This window comes from Phoca vitulina, unplaced genomic scaffold (assembly GCF_004348235.1).
Source record: "Phoca vitulina isolate PV1807 unplaced genomic scaffold, GSC_HSeal_1.0 scaffold43, whole genome shotgun sequence".
NCBI lineage: Eukaryota > Metazoa > Chordata > Mammalia > Carnivora > Phocidae > Phoca > Phoca vitulina.
The window spans coordinates 7,455,640-7,482,405 of record NW_022589746.1 but is presented as its reverse complement, the minus strand read 5'-3'; the positions used below and the strand labels follow the sequence as shown (position 1 = coordinate 7,482,405).

At 40.3% G+C, this 26,766-nt stretch overlaps 1 protein-coding gene and 1 non-coding gene across 2 annotated transcripts in view; both read right to left on the bottom strand.

Moving 5' to 3' along the window:
- Window positions 1-26,766, bottom strand: part of RYR2 (ryanodine receptor 2) — a 739,460-nt gene that overhangs the window by 553,325 nt on the left and 159,369 nt on the right. The window lies entirely within an intron of this gene.
- Window positions 17,493-17,625, bottom strand: LOC116648468. The gene has a single exon (XR_004302534.1). It is a non-coding gene; the product is annotated as a small nucleolar RNA SNORA2/SNORA34 family (small nucleolar RNA).

Sequence of the window (26,766 nt, the reverse complement as noted above, 5' to 3'; positions counted from 1 at the left end):
TTTTAAAAAATCAAGTGAAAAACATACTGAAACAAGCATATTAGTTTGGATAGAGGAGTAGCAGGAAGAGGTGAGATGAGAAAGAACGTGGGATGTATCATTAATAAATCATTAAAATTTAGTCAATAGTCGGAAGTTAGGCTAAGAAAGGGCAGTCTAAAGTAATGCTGCTCGATTGCTTTTTCTTCTGTCCTTTCTTAAAAATCTAAGTGAGACAGATGGACACAAGAGGAAAATGGACCTTTTTAACTTCCACATCTGAGATGGAATAATACTAGCCTAAAGCTTTTTCTGGGCTATTGTAGAAAGAATTAATGTATTGACATTTGCCATATCCTTTGGAACTCATTAAAATACTTGACAAAATAAAGTTGTCCTCTTAGAACTCAGCAGAGCACCTTCCTCTTCAATCACTGCTTTCCTACGTTTCCACGCCACCTTGAAGCTCAAGGGCAGGAATAAGATATAGGAGCAGCGGTGAACAAAGATGGGGGAAGGTCATAGGCACAGGGCTGCCCCAGGGGCAGACAAGAAGGCAGTACTCTCTGCAGGGAGCTTCAAAACTATAATAAAACCCAGCAAAAGTTGCCCTGCTTTTTACCATCACCATGCACAGGCAATTCTCAACAGTTAGGGAATACACTCCCTCCTTCCTGGTTGACTGTTCCCTCCCATACATCTCCTCCTCCCCAAGGGAAGGTCACCTAATATTAGAGCTGCTGAATTACTAGAGGAAACCTACATACACACACACACGCATGCATGCATGCACAAGCTAGTATACTAAACAGCACAAATAGAGTATCTCACCAATAATTTATGGATGCAGGTACAATCCTGTAATCGATCAGATCCCAACTACAGAAGAACTGAGGTAGGTCAGGACTGATACACCCATAAGACCACATGAAAAATCCATTCCAGCATCCTGATAGGACATATCCCATCTATTCTTTAGTGACATTTTATTTCAAAATGTGTGGGGAAAAAAAAAAAACAACCTTGAAACTACTCTAACAAATATCACCTAGAAGAATCTCAGTTTCCCAGAAACCATGGGGTAAATGAAGTTTCTTTATTCCTATCATAGATCTTTGAAAATAAATTTCTGAAATATGTTCATAGCTGTGATATAACAAAATTTGGAATTAAAAAAAGATAAAGGGAATTCAAGAGCCAAAAATGGCTTGGATGATATGTAAGGTCATATATGTAGAAGTCTAACAGTGGAAACAGCTTGCAAAAACTAAGCCTTTAACTTGACCTTGATTATAAGAAAATTGACTTGCAAGTAAAAAATCAGATCTAGAAAGACTGAACATATTTCAGACATTCTTAGTGTCTGTTTCCTGCCAGATAGAGATGGAGTCTGACAGATACATTCACCAACAGTAACGTCAACAGATATGTATCTGTTTCTCTTTTCCACTTAGAAAATATCATGCATAAAATCGAAGCCTATGTTCCCAGCTCTGAAATGATCTGAAACTCCTACTTGGCACTGAAGATTGCCACAGATAGAAAAGTCCTGTTAAAATGCATCTTAATGTATGTGCTGGGTATAAGTATTATTCTGACTCTCTCACACCTATATGTGGAACACAACCAAAGAAACACCTATTACAGAAAATGAATGTTCCTCTTTGCATATAAAGCATTAAAATCTAACGCGGAGACAAGCAGAGGAATTGAGCACTCAATCATGTCTCCCTGTCACCTGGCTGATGCTCAAGCATAAAGTATTAAGAGACCAAAGACAGCACCAGATGGGCTGACCCCTCAGGATTCATTCTGCAATTAGACCAGAGTGTTACCTACTGTAGAAACCATTTATGAGATATTATGCTTCCATGAAAAATTAAATATATTTAGTCATACTACTCTTAAATATTTAGTATCTGTGCAGAGCAGGTAAGACCCATATAGAAGTATAAATATAGGCACATATCATGCATAATAGATTGGTTGAGACTGTGTGCATATTTTAGAATATTAGAAGTCTGCCTCCTCCTCTCTGAGGAATGGCAGAGGCCACAGTGAGCGAGTGGTACAGATTCTCAGAGATCCATACTAGACTCGCACTGTAGAAACCACATTAAAATCCTGAAAGCTACTATGTACTAATTATCCCAGCACTAAGGAAGAACACCAAAAAGATTACATTTTAAGAATACTGAAAAGATGGATAAGTAATTTTAGAGGCAATTTTCAAGGTCTGAATCTACATGTCCATAATATATATCTATTATTTCAAGATAAGGCAAATTTCAGACATTATGGTTTCTTGTGCACGCACGCACACACACACACACACACACATTCTCTCTCTCACTTCCTTCCTTCCTCCCTAATCTTTAGGTGTTACATATACAACTCTATGATCTCCAGTAAGTGCGTTTTTCTTATAGTGCATAACACAAGGACCAATTTTCAAAATCATCCAAAAAAAAAAAGTATGTAACAGGGGCACCTGGGTGGCTCGGTCGTTAAGTGTCTGCCTTCGGCTCAGGTCATGATCCCTGGGTCCTGGGATCAAGCCCCACATCGGGCTCCCTGCCAGGCGGGAAGCCTGCTTCTCCCTCTCCCACTCCCCCTGCTTGTGTTCCCTCTCTCGCTGTCTCTCTCTCTGTCAAATAAGTAAATAAAATATTAAAAAAAAAAAAATGTAACAGCCATCTGGACAGATACATAGTATGTATACCACCCACAGGAGAATAAACACCATAGTTTTCAGCAAAAACATGGAACATGGAATAATGAAGTTCATAGAAACTATTTTAATCTTGCTTCTGGGATATGTTTTAATACATATCTCCCTACTTGCACATTGAAACAGGGTTCATCGCACAAAACGTATAGATAAAACATGTATCCATGAATTTCCAGATTTGCTTTTGGAGAACAGTGAAATATTAGTTTATAGCTTCAGCCTCCAGTTTATTTCTGTAACTGACAAACCTATTAAATTCTGGTCTTGCTAATTATAAATGTAATTCTGTAACAGAAAGGGAGATTACCATCCAGTGTACCAGGCGCCAAACCTCTCTATTTTCATAGGCTTCCAGTAATTTACCTCACTTCCCTTGTAATCAGGAGTATCTCAGCTGAGGGTTTTTCTCTGACCTGGGAATGAATCAATGAACCAGCCAATTATATCTGAGCATGAAACTCTTTCTGATAAGAGTTGTGTACATTTATGCTGTAGATAGTGAGTACAAACGAAGTAGCAAATTTCAGCTCTTGTGTTGTTTTCACTCAGCCTACACAAGTATTATAGAGATCAGCAAAAGGTTAACTTGTACATGAAGCAAATTCATGATGTAAATTTTAGGACTAGATTTTGGAAAGCTTAGCATTGAATTCACAAATGCCAGTTTACAGGGGGTCAAACATAATGGATGGCAAACAAATGCCACCCAGATAAAGTGAGACACACAAATGCCTGTTCCAGAAACTTCGTGGTTGCAGGGAAAGAGCCCAATCAGAACCCAGGATCAGAAGCCCTTGATCAGCCCTTCCTGGCTGCATGACCGCAGGCAATTCACAATCACTTGATCCTCCGTGGTTTTCATCTATTAGGTGGAAAAAATAACATTCCCTAAGAGTAAACTGTCATAAGTTGTCCAAAACACATTAACTTATAATAATAAATAATGTAAGTTAAGTGGAAAAAGCCTTATTTTTGGACTAAAATCAGAGTTTGAATGCCAGCTACCCAGCTCTCTTTACTAGTCCCTGTGATTTTCAGTATTTTCATCTATGAACTGAACACCTACCTTAGAGGGTCATTGGGAGAGATTAATCCAAAAATATATTTACAAACTACCCAGGACAGTGTGCTCAGAATATAAAAGACTAATAATTATTGCTCCATCATTCCTATTTTTGTAAGGATTAAATTCACTCGTTCAAGACCTACTACCATCAACAAGACAGAACAAGTCCCTGCAGCCATGGAGCTCACAATCCTCGGGGAAGAGAGAAATCATCAGCAAATGAATGGTTGTGAAAGTGAACACCAGACAGTGGTAAGAGTCAACAATACAGAAGGACAGGGTAGAATAATGAAGGGGGGTTATATTATAGGCTGGTCAGAATCGGCCTCACGTCAAGTTGCGAGTGAGCATGTGGAATATTCCAGGCAGAGGTTCCAGGGCAGCAAACACAATTCTGCAATGGGAAAGGGTTTGGTGAGCTCGAGAAAGAGTGAGGGAGCTGATGGGTCGAAAGGAGGGAAGAAGGACAGAGACCTGGCGGGGCTGGACCCTTGCAGGCCACGGGAAGGGCTTTGGAGTTCAGTCCAAGTAGGATGGGAACTGTGAAGGGTTGTGAGCAGGGGAGTGACAGGACTCATTTCACTTCAAAGGAATCCTTCTGGCTTCTATGTTGGGAGCAGCAATTCTAGTGGAGAGGTTATTACTGCAGCTGGAGAAGATGGTGGTGGCTTCTGTTGGGGTGCTGCCCGTGGAAGTGGTGGGAAGTGGCCACAGTCTGAATGTAATTTAAAATATGAGGCGCCTGGGTGGACCAGGTGGTTAAGCATTGGACTCTTGATTTCAGCATCATGAGTTTGAGCCCTGTGCTAGGCATGGAGCCTGCTTAAAAAAAATAAAAATGAAAAAAAAAAAAAGTAGCATTGACAGGAAATGAGATGTAGATAGAGAAAGGAACAATTACAAGCTTTTAGGCCTGAACATCTGAGTTAAATGGCAGCGCCAAGTACTAAAATGGGGAATGCTGGGAAAGCAGTTTGAGGCAAGGAAGGGGAAAGGGTGTGAGGTCAGTTTGGGACATATTAGGTTTGGGATGACTTTTATCCAGATGACACATCAAGGAGGCAGCTGGAGACAGGAGTCTGGAAGTCAGGGCAAATGTCACAGCTGAAGATAAATACTTGGGAGTGATCGGTATGATAAGGTTGCAAAGGGGAAGTCAACGTCAATGGGGAAGAAGGCTAAAGATGACAATCACATCTGGCAATGTGGCATTCGTTGGTGGCCTCATCAAGTGTCATTTCAGTAGACTGGTGAGGATGAGATCCAGAACGGAAGGGATTTAAGAGAGAATGGGAGGAGAGGAAGTAGAGATGCGGGTATAGAAAATTCTTGAATTGTGCTATAAAAGGGGAACAGAAAAATGGTACAGCAGCAGGAGGGGAATGTGGAATTAAGGCAGTAAATATTCTGGGGCTTCTGTAATATTTCTGGCATTCTTCTGGGCATTATGGAGTGAGGTGATAGAGACAGTCAAAATTCCTGCTCTCAATAATGTCAGGACAATAATATGAATAAAATAAAGCAAGCTAGGACAAAGATATAAGGGGAGTTGATATTTTAAATGGCTGTATAGGGAAGAGCTCTCTCAAAAGATGACATTTGTTTGAATGACGTGGGAGAGCCGGCCATGAAGAGAGCTAAGTAAAGGTTCTAAGAAAGGTATTGTTGATATGTTTGAGAAATATTTTATCAGATGTTTATATGCTGGTGGGAACAATCCTGCAGAGACCCAGTAAAGAGGAAAAAGCTTGGGATTGAGGGAGAGATGGGACAGGTGCACCTCCAGCTGTCAAGAGCGCAGGGGGAGGCAGTGGCCTCAGGTAGGAGCAGAGACAGGGTTCCTGGTAGATTGGTTGGTTTAGTAGAGGGAAGATGTGGACGTTTGCTTCCAACTAGGTCTGTTTTCTCAAAGAAATAAGAAGTAAATTATCAGCTAAGCGTGAGAAGGAAGAGGTTTGAGAAATACAATATGGGACAGTGAACTGCCTAGGGAAATGAACGAGGATGGTCTGTGAAGACCCCTTGAGGGTAGGGGTCCTAAACATTAGCTGATACACATGGAAATAAAAGATCTATAAACTCTAAAATACTATGAAATAGATGGTATTATAAGTAAAAAAAAAAAAAAAGACAATGGCCGAGCAGAGAAAATAAAATGCCCTACTAGTGTGGACATAGGTTGGACATGGTTAAATATCCTGAAAATTGTTTGCAACAAGCACCCTCAGAGCACTCAGAGTCCACTGAGGAGATAGAAGAGGGAGATAACCGATTACACAGGAGTATACACATAATACAGTACCGTGACAGAAGAAAGAACAGGATGGAGGAGGAGCAGGAAGGGATGGGCCACCTAGAATTGTAGTCCCAGCCTGCTACACACATAATAGACATCTGCAGAGCTCCTCCACACCTATTATCCAGTTTAATTCATCCCAATACTACTTGAGACCTATTGGAAAGGCTGTTACAGTCACCTAGAAAAAAAATACACCTCCATAGGGTCAAAGTATCATTTACTCTGTAAATCTTAAAGTAGACTGATGGAATTCCCCATTGGGAATTCATAGCATCCATCACACCTCTAGCCCAGGCCTCTCTCTTCCTAGACCACACTCTTCAGGGACAAGGATGATGACTTATTCTTACTGCATCTGTGGTGTCTAGCATCATACCTAGAATAGTATAGATTTTCAATAAATGTTGGATAGATCAAATGAATAAAAACGTGTAAATAAAAAAATAAAAATCAACCAAAGTCTAGCCAAGAGACGTTAAAATATCAAGTCTCTCACTTCCTAGCTACTTAACCTTGGAATAATCCCCTTCAAGGAGATTCAATGATCTTACTCATACAAAAAATAAACTACCCTTACTAAGTCACATTGATTACTATAAAGATTAAGTTAAACATACGAAGCCCTTTGTAAACTGTTAAGTACTAGATTCCTAACATCCACACACTGGTAACTCGGACAAGCCACAGAGATAATAAGCAAGGTCATGCCCAGTTGCAGCAGCACGGCAAACCAACTAATAGTGAGACTTGATCACCCACAAGAACTCAGTCTGGGTCAGTATTATCCATGAAAGACCGCTGTCTTAGGCAAAACAAAGCTTAACGGAAAATCAAAAAAGGCATCCGTTATGAGTGATATGAAAATGACACTTGGTTTGGACAGAAAAGTCACTAATCTGGCAAAGGTACTCACCCAAACTTTCATCTAAAAGGAAATGGGCACTTTAAACTTCCCTGGTTTCTGATATCCTATCCCTGACGCTCAATCAAAAACTATCAAAAATGCTCAATTCAACAAATTTCTTAATCTTTGGATTAAAAAATTGCCTAGGAGGACATTCAAAGTCTACCATTTTATAGGTCTTTTAAAAACCCAAATTGGATTTTTTAGAAATCTCGGTGTTAAGGTGCTGTCACAACCAGTTTAAGTCTCTTTATCATGAAAATTGGGTTCATTCCTTGTTTTGCATGTTCCTTAGAGCAAATACAGGTATATTAAAACATCCTTTTCTATCCTTTCTAGCAATCAAATGGTGTCAAGTCCATATTACGAGCAAAAAAATAAATTTCATACGAATAGAGAAAAAGAACTTCCTGCCTGGGATTCTTTGGATTAGTACTGATGAGGAAAAATAAAAACCAAGAAAATACCCCTCAGTTCATGTTGAAAGTATCTTGGAGATGTCTTCTGTCTTGAAGATGATTTAGTCGAATAATAACTGAAACACAACCCAAAGCAGTATTTCTCTTCTTAAATAAATGGATTTTCCAAATTACGTATCCTCTTTGTATTAATGTAATCAGATCCAGCAAAATCCCAAAGCATCATGATTTATAGGTGAGATTTCAACATTATAGAAACCTCTAATCCTTTGCTCAGCCCTTCCAGATGTCAATTACAGTGTAAGTTTTCACCTTTAAGACCCACCTAAGATAGCTTGGATTCTGTTTTTCACCTGTGTTGTTAGCATAACCAGGCTCCCCTCTGGAAACTACCATGTCTCTCCCCTCCATCCCCACAAGGCTCTATCCACCTTTCTGCTGTTACCCAAATACCCTGTGGCATGGTCTTTGTTCTACAAAATGTTTCTCCTTTGTGTGTTCTTCCCATGGTGCAGCACACTCGTGATTTATCTACAATGGCAGCAAGGGATAGCTTATTAAGCTGTCATCTGAGTCCCTTTTCGTAATCAACTCTGGAAAGAGGAAGTCTCTTGTGCAACTGAACATAATGAAGCTTCCAACCCACCAGCACCTCAAAGGTCTGCGACATCCGAGTGGGCTCCATTTCTAATGTTTCTTTTACCCAGTAGTTACATTAACTACCTCTTTTTTATCAAAGATTGCCCCTCACCGGGGCCCTTCCACGATAAATGGGCAGGAGAGTGGGCACTCTCAACATGAAAGTCCATGTAATTTAAATTCCACAGCAAATGGAAATGCCAAGGAAAGTGGAGCTGTAGCTAGAAACCTCATTTTAAAGACACAATTATTTTTTTCCAGGAGCTCAAAATGCTTCCTCTTCCTTCACTATTTAATAGTTTTGAGGGCTTTGTCCTTTCCCTTCTTCTCACACAATCTCACAGAAAAAAAAAAAAAAAATCAGAAAAAACTTATTGTCAAACTGTTTGTGATAAACTGTGAATCACTTAAAGATCTTCTCTTTCAAATTAAAAGTAGGTAAAGGCAACATTTACACAAGGGCCAGTCCTCAACAAAATAAAATTCAAAAGAGGTCTTTCAATTAGGACCAAGAATCACTTGCAAAATAATATACAGGACCACAAGAAATAAGGTTGTCATGAGGACAAAAAGTTTTATCCACCGCCCATTAAAATTGGTAATCGAGTATTTTAAATTCTCCATTGCTTGGCTGAACTACCAAATTAAGCCAGTGGTCATTAAATCGTGTAAACAAAAATAATACATACATACATACAAAAACAAAAACACCCCACAAAAAAAACCACAAAATTTTTAAAAGCCATGGAAACCATTAAAAACAAATTAAAAAAAGTAAAAATTATCACGTGTAATCCTATTTCTGAGCAAAAACCAAATCTAATATAGTAAGAAGACAAAAGCCATAAATAACCAAGCCAAAAAAACATGAAAGGGGACAGAGTTTCCATTACTTTCAAAGTGAGTACAAACTGTTCATGTTATACTTGAGGATTCCAGTATTTCATAAACAACACTGGTGTGCAGAAAGTGAACGTAACTGCCTGAAAACGAATAGCGCTGACAAGCTCCAGATAATTCAGTAATGCTGCTCGCACAGATGGTGGTCATCCAGAGTGACAGAACAGCAGGGCAAAGAAAGAAAACAGACTAAAACACTCAGGGTGTCATCTGACTTCCGATTAAAGCTGCTTCTACCATGAAAGCAAATGTTCAACAGCTGTTGATGGACAAACCTGTTGAGATTCCATGAAGAGAGAGAACAGAGCTTTCCCAATTCAGAATTAGTGGATGTATCTTCACACTCAGCACTGCATTTTCTCAAAACTCTCTTGGTTGAGGTTTCCCTCCCACTCTGATACAGTATTTAAAACTCAATTGACATCAAACCTGAACCTCAATTCGTAGAAGTCTTGTTTTGACACAAATGTGGCCTCCATCTATTTATGTTTTAATGGAAATATACTTTCCCCTGCATGTGCTAACCAACCCTACATCCTTACTGTTCCATGATCCTGGCCAATATGGAAAGAGAGTAGAATTTTATTTCCACATTAACAGGTGCATGTTTGCCTTTCGAAGCCTATGTAGAAATTGTCTCACGGGGCTGCTCAGTGAATGGTGAGGGGTGCCCTGCCCAAGCTCCAGAGTTCAGAGAGGCATTCCAACAGAAACAAAGGGGTATCTAAAGGGGCCAATCATAGTACACACATTAATTACCTTTAACGAGTACTAATAAAACATAAAAACAACAAATTATTAAAAATTATGTTTAAAATAAAACAATCCCTCGTTTTCTGTTTTGTTTTTAGGAGATAAACATACCTTAAAAGCTTCACTATAAATGATTTTCAAGGAGGGAGCCCCCACTTGAACTATGGGATTGGACCAGAAGCACTAAATGTGGAAATGTTCTTTTTCTAAATTTTGAAATACCACCTTGTGCATAAATACAAATGGACAGGAACATTTAAAGGAGAAGGGAGTGGCAGTCTGTTGTTTGGATAGCCCACTAGTTGCTGCCCCTTCTGGTGAGATACCTTGATATTCCTCTTTGGAACGAGCTTCACCTCTCAGACTCTCAGTCTAAGTGATTTGAGTAAAATAGATCATGCACTCCCACTCCTCTGTGGGGCACACTTGTGACCAGTAGTTTCCATCCTGGTGACATGACCCAAGTTGGTGCGACGAGACTCAATACCAGCAATGGAACTACTAGGAAAGTGAAGCTCTCTCTTTCTCCCAGTTTCAAAGTTAGTAGAATGTGGGCCTGGAGCTGCCTGTGACCATCTAGCCGTGTCAGAGGAAAAACCCATCTGCATCGGAAGCCAACACTGAGGAAAGCATAACCAAGAACCAAGGGGACCAGTCATAATGGCATCATTTGGATCCCTGGAATTGGCCATGCATGAACTGAGACCTTCCCTGGCCCTTTCAATCACATAAGTCAGTAACACACCCCTCCTTTATTTTGCTTTAAACCAGTATGAGTTGGGTTTCTGCACATCCCAAAGAGTTCCACCAGTAACTTGAGTAAATCATTACAGCATTGGCAACATCAGAAATTCAAAAAACCCCTTCAGTGAAAGGAGGTCACTTTCTGCAGGAAAAGTCCATGGGGGCCTTGGAGTGAATTGATTTCCATAAGGTCACTGCTCCTCTGCAAGAATCTGTTTTATATATTTTCTTAATCCCTTTATACTTCATAGTAACATGACAATGGTGACCTACCAGCAGGAGAACTCCTACAGTTTTGGGAAAAAAAAAAAAATCTAGAATTCAATGACTTTGTGATACCAGAGAATTAAACACCAGATGAAAACAAATATATCTGGCAAAAGCCTGTGACTTTCTTTTGTGCTTAAGCATTAATGGCAGTCTTAATGAGCAAGCCAAATGATCTCTTCTCATGACCAAATCCTAAAAGAGAAAGGGAAAGATATTCTTTTATCCAAGCTCCTTCCCTCCCTGCTGGGGATATTTAAATCTTAATTATTCCTCAGAGTCTTTGCAACCTTGCAGAGTAAATTCCTGATGAAAAAAAGGAGATCTTTTCTTGGTATATATGCTCCATAATGCAGCAACTGCTAAGAAGGAAACATTAAGATCCTTCTTCAAGTGCACTGCAGTATGACTGTCAAAAGCTGGGGACCCCCCAATTGCATGGGTTCAAAAGCATTTTTCCAAAGAAAAACAATAGCAAAAATATACATATTTCCACATAGAGGAAATATCTGTCTTTTACACTTTCGTATTTTTAAGTGTCTACTGAAAAGAGAAGGCAAGAAGAAAGTCTGATTGGGAAGAGCGCTGATGTTGACCCAGGTAGCAGGATCATTCGTCTGGATGCTCCCAAATCACCCTAATTGGCTTAGTACCCCTTTCTGTGGTTTTTCACACTCAACTTCCAAATGCTAATAAATATGCTAGAGAATAGATCATTATTCAATTCAAGACAAAGTCAAACCAATAACTGCAAAGGTCAACTGCAACTCTAGTCTAGATCTGAGGTGAATAGCAAGTCTACTACCTGGACATACCCGGCAGCTACAGATCAAAAGAACAGAACTCCAGAACAGCTCATCTGGCAGGTGGTTCCACGGACCTCATCATGGACCCTCACAGTTGAGAAGGAGGCCAAGACCAAGGGACCAAGGGAGAGGTTAGGATTCCCATTATCCGAAGATTGATATTTTCCTTCTCTGAACTATGGGCTCCTCCTAGCACACCTCAGTAAATAATTAAAGGATACTGACATGGCCTCCAATCATCCCCCCGCCCCGCCCCGACCCTTCAGGAAGGGACCATACTAAAAACATTTTCTCTTGCAATATCTCAAAGTACCACATGCCATTAGGAAAAGCTTCGACTATCAAATGCTTCTATACTAAGTGCAATGTAACTTCTTTTTCTCTAGTTTACTGCTCTAAGGATAAGGAGTTTACAGCCTGCTATCTTCAGGACTTTTTGTTACTTATTCTTAATTCTAACAAAGAACTTCAGATAAGCTTTTTTTTTTTTAAACCAGTAACCATCTTTATCATCTTGGATAAACCATTTAATTTTCCTAGACCTAAATTTCCTCCTCTACAAAATAAAGTAACAGAACAAATCTGTGGATACCTAAGGCTTTTACTAAGTCAATGTTCATCCCCTAACTCTAGCTTGGTTCCTTAGACTCTGTTCCAGCTCTTTAAATATGTGCCCCGTGTGCATTTTTTCCTAAGTTCCTAATTCTTTCCTGGTACTTGCCAAGAAAAAAAAATAATAAAGATGCAAATAAAAAGAATCCAATACAAAATTTCAGTGCTATTCACTGACCTCCTATCTCACAATAATCACTACAGGTTAATGGGAGGTAATATGGGAACTAATATGGGAACCACTAAGTGCCTGAAACACGGAAGTTACACCCTTTCTTTTCCTCCTTGTATCAGAGCTAATGAAAGCCATCAATTGGTCATTAGAAATAAACCTTTCCAATTTGTAAACCAGGTTTTTGGTGTTTTACTGTTATTTTGAAAAATTGATGGATGATAGAACACTATGGAGGGGAAGAGAAATTTGTGTACATGGACTCCCCATATACTCTCAGAATATGCTAGAATGAATATAGGCTTGGGAAAGTCCTACTCATAATGCAAAACAACACTGGGATAAAGATAAGTATGTGATAAACACCAAGGCTTCCTTCTCATGCTTTCCTCAAATATACATACACCTGACATGTAGAAGTTAGCATTTGTCTGTTTAAATCATGGCACATCTGTACCTTACCTTTTGCTCTAAAAACTATTTTAACGACCACGGTGTCTAGCCTTAAGGGATGATGGTAAAGCATCTCAATGATCTATCCTTCTCTTAGACCCCTTGTTACTTAGATGATATGAATGATCATAGCTTTGGGATCTTCACACACGCTTGGGGAGCAAATCAACGTTGCAATTGCAGTAGTCAAACCCAAACTTTTTCAAATGTTTTATCAACTAGGCAATAAATAGTTCACAATCTCCACTTTGCTTGTTAGTAAAGAGGAACTGTGCCATGAATTCAGATGAATTGGTGTTAATATCTAGAAACCATTTTGAGAAGCAGCTCTACAATTTATAGAAACCATAAAACCAATCATGATAAAGAATCTGATTGATAAGGAGACCAGAAGTGATATGGATCCTCATTGACCTTACTAGCTGAATACCCACTCCTGATTTCAAGAACAACTGTGCATCAATGACCAGGAGAAGACAAGTCAGGAAGGCTGACAGTACTGGGACCTTCCCAAATTGAGATGGGCCTTTGGCTAAAAGTACAAAAACACCTCTTGTTTAAAGGACAGCCCTCTAGAATCATTTTTTTCTACTTTTCATAAATATACTATACAAAACGTAAAAGTCAATGCATATGGACTGGAGTCAAGAGATCAAATAGTAAAACCTAATCTTTTTAACATTTAGTCAGAATTTTGGAAAGGATGCCTGGGCTACTGAATCAAGACTCTTCAAAGACCCCAAATTCCAAAGAGGGCTACATTAGTGCTTTTAAGCACCTAAATCATTAAGAGTAGAGGACACAGTTTTCACAGTATCCATAAGCTTTTTTAAAAATTAACTAGATTTTGGGGTACCTGGGTGGTTCAGTCAGTTGAGCATCTGACTCTTGGTTTTGGCTCAGGTCAAGATCTCAGAGTCCTGAGACTGAGCCCTGCATCAGGCTCCATGCTCAGCGCACAGTCTGCTTGGGATTCTGTCCCCCTCCCTCTCTACCTCTTCCCCCACTCATATGCACAAGAGCACACATGTGCTCTAAATCTTTTTTAAAAAAGAAAAAGGAAAAATTAGATTTTTGACCATTAAAAAAAAAATCACAAAATTGTGAGTTTCTGGGGACCACATCATCTGTGAGTCCCCTACATTTATTGCAATGTCTAGAAATTAGTAGGTACCACTAAATGTTACTGAATGAAAAAAAAAAAAGACTGAAAAAAGTATTCTCTACTTCTATACATCTAACAAGATTAGGCTATCTAGAAATGTTTTCTATTTCCTAGAATATTAACCATGAATCTACCACCTGTTTAATATTCACAGCAAAAAAAAAAAATTAATTTATAATCATGAGTATGTTTACAACTTTCAATTTACATATTTTAATTCATCCCCACAGTTAAGAAATTTGCGATCATTCCAATATAGAGCATGTAAGAATGTTTTTTAACACCTGAGATTTGATGACAAGCCAATTCCCACTGAACAGATACTTCAGATGTAAACTTCTGAATATTTCATAGGCTCTGTGTGGGAAGGAACTCATGAAGGAATTAAATACCACAATTTACTAATAGCCAAAACTACCTCCTGGGAAGTATTGTGAATTCTGTCTAGACATAGCCAAAGGGTTTATGAACGATATGTGGGAGTGACATGGGAAGGTTCAAGGGTTCACTTTGAGGGTTCCATCCAATTCCACAACCTTATTATATAAGAAGTTGTATCTTTAGAAGAAAAGGCACAGAAACAGGGAGGATACTTGATTCTTGTTGAAAAAGGATTTTACTCTAAGGTTAAGGTTACTTCAGGATGTTCTAGAAAAAATGTCAGTGGCTCTAATCAAGGAAAATGCACACTAAGTGCATTCCTTATGAGGTTCCTGAAGTCAGTTACTTAGTATTTCATGTACGAATGCGTAGTACTGACCGGTAGGCCCACTATCTTGTATGTCCACAATAAACTTTTACTGACTAAATTCATGACTCTGCCTCTCTCGGCAAATGTAATAATTTATAAAGTAATTCAAATAAAGAATTAACACCAAATCTTCTGCATACAAAATAACAAAACTGGCAAAAACAGAATTGAAGTGTAACCCATCACAATCGATTAAGAAAAAATGGGCGCCATGTTTTTTTCAATTTAAATTATTTGTTTGCTGTAGCTGGTAGGGCTGGGGTTATTTAATGTCTTGAAAAAAAGCAAGGACTTTGGAGATTATAGGATCAGCTTCATCAGAGGGCAGGAGGTAGGTCTTCCTGTTAAAAGAAGGCAAGGCAAATTTTCAGTAGATGGGAGCATCTTCCTCCTAGGAGCTGAGAAGTCTCCGGAGATCTTGAAGGTAGGAGCAGAAAGCTATTGTTCCTACAAATGTCAGACAGTTTACCTGGAACTTCTTTTAAAAGAAACTTTAGACAGTTTTTCATCTTTTGGTACTTTGCTGGTAATTATCTAAGTGGGAGAACCACACGGAACTGTCCAGTAGGATATATGACCCGGGGTTCTAGCTAGAGGAGTAAAGCAAAGGTCTACGGAACATGTAGAGCATTTCTAATACCTTAGAAAGAGTTGAATACCCAATTCTCTGATTGGTAGATAACATGCTTACCAACATACATTCCTACAGTTGGTATTATTAACAGTTAGGAGAGCTGTACTTAAATGGAAGCTTTGATTTGTAGAATTTCTAAACAAGTTACATTAAAAAGGGCATATCCTTCCTAAGGAACACTCCAAGGAATGTATAAACAACAACAAAAATAATAAGACCACCAAGCTGGGAATGGCAAGACTAATAGCCATTACACTTGAATGATGCATGTTCTAGCCATGATACATGCATAAAAATACAGTGAACCTTAATCAGAAATTCACCCAATGGAAATAGAGTATGAAAAATCACCCAAAAAGGGGTCCATTAATAACTAATAACAAATTACTGGGTAAGACCAAGAGAAAAAGCTACCTAAATACCTAAAATGATCACTTATACCATAAACTTCTCTCTCCAAAACAAAAAATTCTGTTCAACCGATGGATTTAAGGTTGCACAAGAAGGAATTTCAAGATGGATAAAGCAATCTGTGAGCCTCTAAAAACAGTCTAAGTTCCAATTCAGTCATGTGTTCTCACAGAATTAAAAACTTCTGGGGCACTGAAATGAATTGGAGTCCCTTACCAAACAGTAATTTACAATTTTCATGGGAATATAGGAATTATCACAGGTTATTTCCTCTTAACAAATATACCCTAACTACAAACTGGTGTTTCTTTAATCTTCACATTCTTTCCACGTAGGCTTCCCAGATTTCTCCTCCAATATCCTACCCTACTATGCGAAGCTGATAAAAATATCAGTTATGTATGGTATCCAAAACATCCTGTGGACGATGCAGTCAACAAAAATGTCTTCAGTGTTGAAGTACATTCAAGCATAATTTCCTATCCCTCTAGCATCCACAACTTTCTCTCCTCTGTTCACATTTTCTAATGTGGTATGGTCTAAATGCTTGAGTCCCCCCAAAATTCACATGTTGGAATCCTAATGCCCAAGTGATGGTGTTGGAAGGTGGGGCCTTTGGGAGGTGCTTAGGTCATGAACATGAAGCCCTCATGAATGGGATTATTATCCTTGTAAGAGACGCCACAAGGCTCCCTAGCCCTTCTACCATATGAGAACAGAGTGAGAAGTCTGTGACCCAGAAGACAGCCCCCACCCAACCATGCTGGCACCCTAACCTCAGACTTCCAGCCTCCAGAACTGTGAGCAATAAATTGTGTGGCTTAAAGCCACCCAGTCTGTGGTATTTTGTTATAGCATCCCAAAGGGTAAGACATCGTGTAGACCACAGAAGTTGCTATCTAAAGTTAGAAAAACGTTAATTAGAAATGAGCTATAGAACACTGGGTCAGTAGTGAAAAGACCTCATCTTATTTGGCATCTAATGGGGGAAAACAGGCCTCCTTACCACCTCAGAGAAAAAGCCCATGTGAGGCCCAGAGATGCTAAGTGATTTGTCTATCACCACCCTGATCCACGGCAAAGAAAATCAGTACTCATGGTGACTTCTTTAAAAACCAAAGTAGACGGTGCCTGGGTGGCTCAGTTGGTTAAGCGACTGCCTTCGGCTCAGGTCATGATCCTGGAGTCCCAGGATCGAGTCCCACATCGGGCTCCCTGCTTGGCGGGGAGTCTGCTTCTCCCTCTGACCCTCCTCCCTCTCATGCTCTCTGTCTCTCATTCTCTCTCTCTCTCAAATAAATAAATAAAATCTTTAAAAAAATAAAAAAAATAAAAAAATAAAAATAAATAAATAAATAAAAACCAAAGTAGAGTAGGATTGGGTGGGAGGGCGTGGAGAGGTGGAAAAGGCTTGACAACACACAATGACCTACTTAGGCCATGACTGCGGAGTTGTGGACCTAAGCCTCCTAACAAGGCAGTCAGGTCCAGAGTGCCTGACTACAAAGTCTAATGCCATACACATCTCCCTTCACTGGGGAACATGAAAAAGCATCTTTTGTATTCATAACCATGTATTATGTCATGGAGAGATTAACCAAGTTTTGGCTTGGAAGGGAATTTATGTGGGTAAAACAAAATACAGGAAAGGTATAAGTATTTTAATAAACCGTATGTGCAGCTAATGCTAAAACTGGGCTCTCCATTATAGATTCACATACATCTAATCAACATGAACTACATTCGTTGACAAAGCTTTTGTTTTTTGTCTTCTTTTCCCCCATAAACTATGTTCTTCCAATTGAACGAGCCATTCCCACCGTGGTGCTGAATGGCTAACAGACCACAGAAACACATCACTCTCGGCTCCTGTTTGAAACCAACAGCTATTACAAACCACAGGTCTTGATTCAGGGCCTACGTCGACGAAGTTTTAAGAAGCTCTAATTCACTTTACACCCCTCTGTTCAGCAAGGCATTTAACCGGCTTAAAAAATAAACAGGAAAAAATGATGCAAAAAATAAAAATATCCAGTTCTTTGATTTTCATGATATAAAGCTGCTCACAGACAAAACAATCAGCTACATAAACAAATCTCATGATCCTCATTTATTATGCTAAAATCATGCTCTTCTTAAAATTACCACAGATTTAACTTGTATATAAGGAAAAGTATACTTCAAATTACAACTAGTCACAGTTTTAGGATTATCATTTTAAAAAATGAAAACATCCCAGTATACAACTGACTTCTATTAAGCCATCTATGAGGGGCAGAACTAAATCTACAGTTGGTTTCCAGATAAACATGTTTTTTAAAAACTGAATTATGTCTCTACTGTCAAGGACGATTCCTTAAAATACCTCCATTTGGGAAAAAAATTAGCATAATGTTGAGAGAACTTATTATTCATTTCAAGTGATTGTTGACTGTTTTTCTTTTTTCTAAAGCCATTTAGCATTAAAGGACTTGGTAACAAGTCTGAAAACTCCTATAACTCACATGTAGAAGAGAGATTAAAGTCAACATTCTCTTTTAAATAAATCAAATAGCCTTAGGGATAATATTAGAAATATTTATTTTTAAAAGTATTAGAACGCTCACTAGGGGGACATCTGCCCTCTCTATTTATGTTAGCCGCAATTTAAGTTTTTTTCCCCACTCAGTGTTTCCTCCAGTATAAATAAAAGATAGTTGCTTTTCATGATTAATTTTAGTTATTTTCTTTAGGGTAATGTAATAGTTCAACATTTTAGTCACCTTTCAAGATACGATGACATAAAGAAGGTATCTAGATGGCAGTGTCCAGGCAGAAGGCAGAGTTCCAAAGACAAAAACAAAAAAATTAAAAACAAGGAAGACTGTCTTCCTAGGCTAGTGTTTTTCTACAGGAGCCAACAGGGATGGTGCTGGGGGGCAACTCTTCTCTACAACACCCCACAAGGTCTTCACCTGCCCAGGAGCAGAGGCAGGGCTGGTGGGGGATCTCGCTACGTCTAGAACCCACCACGGTGCACTGGGCTACTTCAGTCCAAAGCCTTCTGGGTTTTACTTCACTGTGTTTTGAGCACCAAGTGAGAATGAAAACCTCTTGAGCATAGGAATCTTATGAAGTTAACTATTTGGGATAAAATGCCACCTCCCTAGCCCCAGGCACATGCTGAGCCCTGCATGCAGGAGCACAAGGATACAAGCACATTCAACACCCTTGAGGATGTCCTGGCGTGCTCACACCCAAGCCTGGGGCACAGCTTTACCCCCCATCACCTGCACTACCACGGGGAACTAGCTTCACTACTGAAAGCCCAAGATTCTGCATCTGTAGAATGGTTAAGACCTCCGGAGCAGTGATTAAAGTGACTAGCACAGTCCGAGGCACACCGTCAAATGTAATACATGTTACCTGACATGGTTCTTTCTCCCCCCCCCCCACTTCCTTCACGGCACTGAAGGCTTCTCCTTCAAGCTCTACGCCAAAGAGCATTCGAAAACCATGAAAAGGAAGAGAACGTTTAATGTGTTTTAGAAAACATTTTCTATAAATTTTGGACAGCACACGTCTTTACCATTTATACATAATTATTATTAAACAGTATGTGACCTACATGCCTCCCCCACTCTATTCCAGAGGGCACCCTACAAATGAGCATCTGGCCTCCTACACTGTCCTGCCACTCTTAAGAACCACAAATTTCGGGGCACATGGGTGGTTCAGTCCGTGAAGCGTCTGCCTTTAGTTCAGGTCATGATCTCAGGGTCCTGGGATTGAGCCCCACATTGGGCTCTCTGCTCGGTGGGGAGCCTGCTTCTCACTCTCCCTCTGCTGCTCCCCCTGCTTGTGCTCTCTCTCTCTCAAATAAATAAAATCTTTAAAAAAGAACCACAAATTTCACCACTAATTCCTTCTGGTCTATACTGCAAAGTAACATTGGAATTTTTTTTTAATTTTTATTATTTCAGAGAGGGAGGGAGAGAGAGAGAGGGAGAGAGAAAACACAAGCATAAGTGGGGGGAGGGGGAGAGGGAGAAGCAGACTCCCTGCTGAGTGAAAAGCCCAATGCGGGGCTCGATCCCAGAACTGTGGGATCATGACCATAGCTGAAGGCAGACACTTAACCGACTGACCCACTCAGGCGCCCCAACCCTGGAGTTTTAAACACTCCTAAATGGTTATTACGATAAGGTAAAGCCTAAAGATCTACTAAGTTATCTCTCACAACAATCTATTTAGATACTGTTGCTGAGCTCTCCAGACTACTTTGAGATCTAAAGTGCTTTTCTAAATGAACAGAATTACAATTTATATCACAAAATATTCACTAACACAATCATGCCTTCTAAAGCGTAAGAAGTGGTCACATTGTCAGTAAGAAAAACAGGTAAGCAATGGCTCTGAAAACAGAAGGGAAAAGACAAAAGCACTTCAAGGACAGAGAAAAGAAACAAAAGTACATAGGTCCAGAGGGATCCGCTTATAGTTTCCAGAAATCAGGGAGAGGTGAAATATGCAGCAATTTAATACGAACTCAGGAGGATTCCAACTATATTTATACCATCATGCGATTTTTCCGCCAAACCACACAAGAATTACTGAACATCATGGCAACCCCTCTAACGGGATTGTTAACTTTTAGCTAGATTCCAGACTTGATGAACTCCTAACTCTGAAGTGAGAAGGGAGCCCCTTTTCCCCATCCCTGGTTTCCATTAGGAAGGATTCTCTCAGGTCTCTTTGTGTCCCTTCCTCCTCTGCACCCCCAGGACATGGCTTAACCTAGCAGACTGGTAAATGGGGGAATAAGTAGGCATGCTGGGCTCAGCTCCGCCCTTTCCTCCTATTGGAAACACGCTGTCCACAAGAAGAATGGGCCACCCAATCAGTAATAAACATGAGTCATAATCTCTCACTTGCTCTACTCTTTTATTTCCCATGTTCTTCAGAACCCAAGCAAGAAAATGGATGCAACTGGCTAGGCCTGCTAAGAATGAGATACTAGCAGCTCCCAAGAAGATTCAAACAAAATCTAATCTTTGGAAACACAGTCCAGTCGTTAAGAATAGAGAATCTAAAACTGGGAAGCAAGGGGCACCTGGGTGGCTCAGTTAAGTGTCCAACTCTTGGTTTCAGGTCAGGTCATGATCTCAGGGTTGTGATATTGAGCCCCACGTTGGGCTCCATGCCCAGTGGGCAGTCTGCTGGAGATTCTCCCTCTGTCCCTCCCCCTGCTCACTCTTTCTAAATAAAAACTATTTTAGGGAGACCTGGGTGGTTCAGTCGGTTAACATGTCTGCCTTTGGCTTGGGTCATGATCCCAGGGTCCTGGGACAGAGTCCCATATCGGGCTCCTTGCTCAGCGGGGAGCCTGCTTCTCCCTCTGCCTGCCGCTCCCCCAGCTTGTGCGCTTTCTCTCTGACAAACAAAATCTTAAAAAGAGAAAAAAAAAAAACCTTTAAAAACTAGGATGCAATGTTTGAAACCCTCTCTGTCGACTGTAAGTTTGGGTAAAATTCTTAACTTTGCTGCGTCTCAGTTTCCTCACCTGTAAAATGGGGATAATCATAGTAACTCATAGGCTTATTAGTATATGTAAAGACTTCAGAACAGTGCCTGGACATAATAAACTGAGTACATTTTAGTATCACTACAAAGATTACCATTTTTCTCATTATTACTATCATTATCTTGTCCCACAAGATAAGACTTGAAAGGAAGTACTCATCCATGCTAGGTTAGATTCTGTTGTATGAGTTCATGTCTACATCACCAAGAATGATGAACGAACTATAATGGACAAACTGTAGGAAAATGAATCAGTTGGCCCACCGTGGGCATGGTCATCTGAAAAAGCAATTTTGCCTCACAAGAAAAGGAAACTCCCTAAGCATACACCATTTGGCACATATACCAAAGATCTTTGTGTTTGTTGTTGTTCCTCACGTCAGTAACTGCTCATCACCTGGTCTCCAGATTTTGGATGTGCATGCATCTGCCTGATGATCAAATGACTGAGGCCAACCTAAGTTGTGGTCAAATGTTTCTGGGTGATGGCAGAAAACCTATGCATCCTTTCTGCTCAGTTACTTCTCTCCCTCTACTATGTACTTTAAAAAAAAAAAATAGGAAAAAAGAAAATTTTGTTATTTGATACACCAGAGTGCATCTTAGCTGACCAAATATGCCTACGGCTAAAATGCTAACTGAGTTGTCAGAGACCTTTCATCTCATTAGTAACTGAAACTGACGTTCTGTCTTACCTGAGGAACACAAGGGCCTCCCTGCCGATCACAGCGACATCCAGAGCACTGGTAATTGGCCCCAGTGGAGTCACCAGCACTGGTGTTCAGGCCACACGTCATCTTTAGGCGTCAAGTTGCTCTACCAGCAGGCACCAGAACCACTGCTCAGATGGAAGCTTGGGGAAGAACCTCATTTTTAGAAAAGCACAGTGTGTCTGAATTAGCTTAGGGCAAGCCAGCTCTCTCATTTACCCTTAAAATAATAATACGAAGAAGAAACATGAGTTCGAGGTTGGAAAATGCCATTGCTACTGGACTATTAAATTTTTTTTCCCCAGCTTGCATCTACCTACATCACAGGTATTGTCAAAACCTTAAATATAGGGGCGCCTGGGTGGCTCAGTTGGTTAAGCAACTGCCTTCAGCTCAGGTCATGATCCTGGAGTCCCGGGATCGAGTCCCGCATTGGGCTCCCTGCTCAGCGGGGAGTCTGCTTCTCCCTCTGATCCTCCCCCCTCATGCTCTCTGTCTCCCATTCTCTCTCTCAGATAAATAAATAAAATCTTTAAAAAAAAAAAAACCTTAAATATAGACTGAAAACCTCAAGGAAGAGGAGAGATGCTTCTTTCCAGTATACGAGCAAAAATCTGAGGAAAGAGAGGATAGGAACAGCAAAAAGACAGGACTCTGGCTGGCCCAACACAAGACGTTTAGAGTATGTTTGAAGATACAACATGGAGAGCGTCTCTCTGGCCCATTTATTATGCACCAACTTATTATGCACCAACATATCCCCAACACTGGCCCCAAGCCTCCATTTTCATACGTCTGAAAGAGGATACAAAACATCACACAAATGCACTATTCCAAGGATAAAACAGGCACACAAGTTCTCCCGGAGCCCACTGGCTTCTCTCCATAGTACCTGCCAACGGTTATTCTCACACCTCGCACACCATCTGCTCTGGACAAAGCTGTTCCTTAACTTTCCAAATGTGTGTTTTCCAAAAAAAAAGAAAAAAAAGTAGGGTCACCATTCCATTGAAAGACTATGATACCGGGATGCCTGGGTGGTACAGTCAGTTAAGCATCTGCCTTCAGCTCAGGTCATGATCCTCTGGGACTGAGTCCTGTATCGGGCTTCTTGCTCAGCAGTGAGTCTGTTTCTCCCTCTCTCTTTGCCCCTCTGCCTGCTTGTGCACACGCACATGCTCTCTCCCCGGCGAATAAATAAAAAAATCTTAAAACTCTCCAATGGTTTCCCAGCCTCTTAGAATAAACCCATCTTCCTTACTACCACCCAGAGGGCCCTGTCTGCTCTGGCACGTTCTACCTGCTCTGAATTCACTTTTTAAAAAAAAAAGGAAGGAAAAATGACTATGCTACCATTAACAAAATGGAAAACGTCAACACATCATTCCCCCAAGGTGACCCTCTGGCATGGGGCGGTGGGTGGGGGGGACAAAACAAAACAAAAAAACAAAACATGTGTGTGCTGACCGCCGCCCAGAAAATGTCACTTCAGTGAGACACTGGATAAAGAGATAAAAACATCTCCTTTCTTGTTAACTCACACAGATGCTTTAAATGTGCTTTAAATCCAGAAACAGATAAGAACCCAGTTACTAATTCGACTTCTGAATATGTATCTAATAAGGCAAATAGTAAGAGAATTTTCTTCCTGGCAAACTGGCAGTACACGTGACTAAATCAAATAGCGGTGCTATTAGCCGAATGTTTGAGATGCCCCTCACTTTTTAAATCGGATCTTTCCCTATGATCTTAATTCCTAGGAAGTATCCTGTGTTAGAAATGGCATGTTTGTGACCCAAACAAAGTTAATCAAATCGTTATTTCTAATATTGACTGATTTCCTCAGAAACAACACTCTGCTTCTGATACATTTCATAAACTAAATTTAATGTCTTAAGTAAGCAAAAGCATAGATTAGCTGGTAAGGGATTTCATTGAATCAGTGCTTTTATTCGTCTATCACTAACCATAATAATAAATTCACATTAACAGAGAAGTTACAGATTTTAAAGATTATAAATGCATTAGATACTTTAGCTACCAACTTTCCAAGGAAGCAGACGGATCTCCAATGTCTATTAATGAAAGGGACAAACCGTCTTTGACCTGCAGGACTCGTTCAGAACAGTAAGTTTTGACCCCAACCAGCACTTGATAATATTCACTTAACATTCCTACGTGCATTTCCTCAATGGGGGAAAGACCTGCTCTGAGGTGCTGTCGTGAGCACCATGGATAATATATACGATGCACTATGAAACACACAGTCCTAGCTGATAGTACACACACACACATATACACATACGGCACAGGTAAGTCCTGTGTGGCTCCCAGCACAATGCCCGCCACATGGCAGCCTCTCAAAAGACAGCTGTTGAACAATTAAAAAGGAGAGCCCAAGATTGCTTAAAATTGCACAGCTTTCAGTACATAAGCCTAAGTAGAGGCTGGAACGTGTGGCCCTGGTCTCTTGCACCTTCAAATGCATGGTAATCCCTTGTTCTGATGCTGGTCTTTGGTGCCCGTCTCACTTGACAACCATGTGAGCTAAGTGTTAGCCTCCCTCATTTACACATAAGGAGATCGAGACTTGCAGAGGAGATTAGCATCCTTTCCCTCCTTCCTGTCTAACGAGATCTCAGTTCTGTGCAGTTACCCATTCCTCCCCCACAAAGCCATGTGCTTCAAGGGGAGGTTATTTTCACTTTGTTAGCAATTATTTCAGAAACGGGCATTTGACCAAACTCTAGTTCCCGAAACACAAGAGAAGCCTGGCTTCTGGAAAAATGTTCTTTTCTACTAGGAAACGGCCCCCAGAAGAAAGAGTCTGGTTTCTTTCTTTGGACAGTGCCACATCGGCATATGGATGACTAGAAGTCCTTCAGCCTTCTTGCTATGAGTTAAGAGATGCATTAACATCAAGTGTAGCAGAGATGAGAGATGTATCACCTGGAACAGCCAGTTCTGGACAGGCTCTACCTCTAGACTTAAGAAACTCCCTTTGGTATAAGGCAATTAGAAATAAGGGTCTCTTGTTTGCAACCAGAATCCCCCCAACATGATCAACAGCCCAAAGTCGGAGAGTGCCATATTCATACCTAGGCCTATTTGACACTCCAGCTTGCTCTCTTGGTTGCTATATTCCAGCAGACTTCAAAAGGTTCAACAGGTGCCCCACCCAATGCTAGAGGCCAAGGTGAAGATAAAGCACTGACCGTGTGGCAGGTCCCCCCACATACTTTATATACATTATTTAATTTAATCCCCCATAGCTCAAAATTGGACTCTAGGATTCAAATGCCAAATTTGCCACAGAGATCAGACTCCTACGGAAGGCTAGATTTTACTAAAAAACTTTTTTTTTTGTTGTTAGCAGTCAATTGTATCAAGAGTCTTGATTTGCGAAGTATGAAAGTAAGAAAATGAGCTTGGGAGTTGAAACCCATAACATCTTGGGTCAGTTGTTCAACCTCTCTGCATTTCCTCAACTATAAAATACCTCCTCTGGGAAGCTCATGTGGGATAGCAGGTGCTCAATAATCAGTACATAATCATAGTTAATAGTATTCCTGGATCTACCTACAGTAACACTAGAAAAGAATCCATGAGCATTGAAGTATGTGAATGGTCTCATTAATCCTGTGATCATAATCGATAAGTCAGTCTCCATTCAGCAAGGATGCCTCTTAATGTTTATCCACCATCAACATGAAAAATAACCCTTAATAATCTATAATCTGATTTATCTTTCCAGAAATGACAAGGAATTATTAAACCCTACTGATATTTCCTGAATGGAAGAGCAGAGATGAAAAATGAATGTGCATCCAGCCGATTTCTAAACAGCTTAGAAATGTTAATAGGATAGCCACCCTGCATATCAAGATACAGACTGCATAGGCCACTAAGGTATTAGTCACTAACTGATTTTAAATTTTGCCATTAATCCCCTTGTCCCCATTAACTATTATTTCACATTCTGAATGCCACAGCAATAAGCCTTTGGAGCAAACAAATACAACAAAGCCTGCATATGGAGACCACAAATCCTAACACAAATCACTGCTCTCTCACTGGGGACTCAGGGTGCGTGGGAAAGAATTGGCGGTCCCCTCTGGGGGGCAGGAAAGGGGTTCAACAGCCGTGGCGCCCATTTAATTACAGGACACAGCTACCCGACTACACCAGCAGGGCACCTTGTAATCTGCACCCACTGGGTGAGCTGTGCTCTTAGTCTGTCCCAGCCACTGCTTAAGTACTATGCAATCCTGTGAACTAGGTGCTATCTATCATTATCCCCCCTCAATAGAGGAAGCACTGAGAAGTTCAAGCCCAGGGTCTCAGGGCTAGTATGTGGGATGCTGCCAGGATTCAAAGCCAGGCCCACTGACTACAGAATCTCTACTTTTAATCACCCCCCAAAGCCCTTGTTAAACAACTAGCTGTTAATCAAACTAAACTTTCCCAAATATTCCTATGGTCACTTTAGGTACATCTCACTTCCCATCCATGATTTAAAAAAAAAAGAAAAAAGTCTTTTGGACTCTAACATCAAGAGGACAAGTAGATCAATGAGTCCCCTGAAGCCTGAGTCACCAAAAAGGAAAAGAAGTTATTATAATAATGTCACCAGGAACTAGCATTATACAGGGCAGAGGATGAGAACAAGTATCATAAAGGACTTCTTCGAAAGAAAAACCAAGTAAATTCTACATATCAGAACTGTGACTGATAGCTGAGCCAATCTCATCTCCCTTTTGGAGGTCCCTTCCCTACCCAGGAAGCTCAG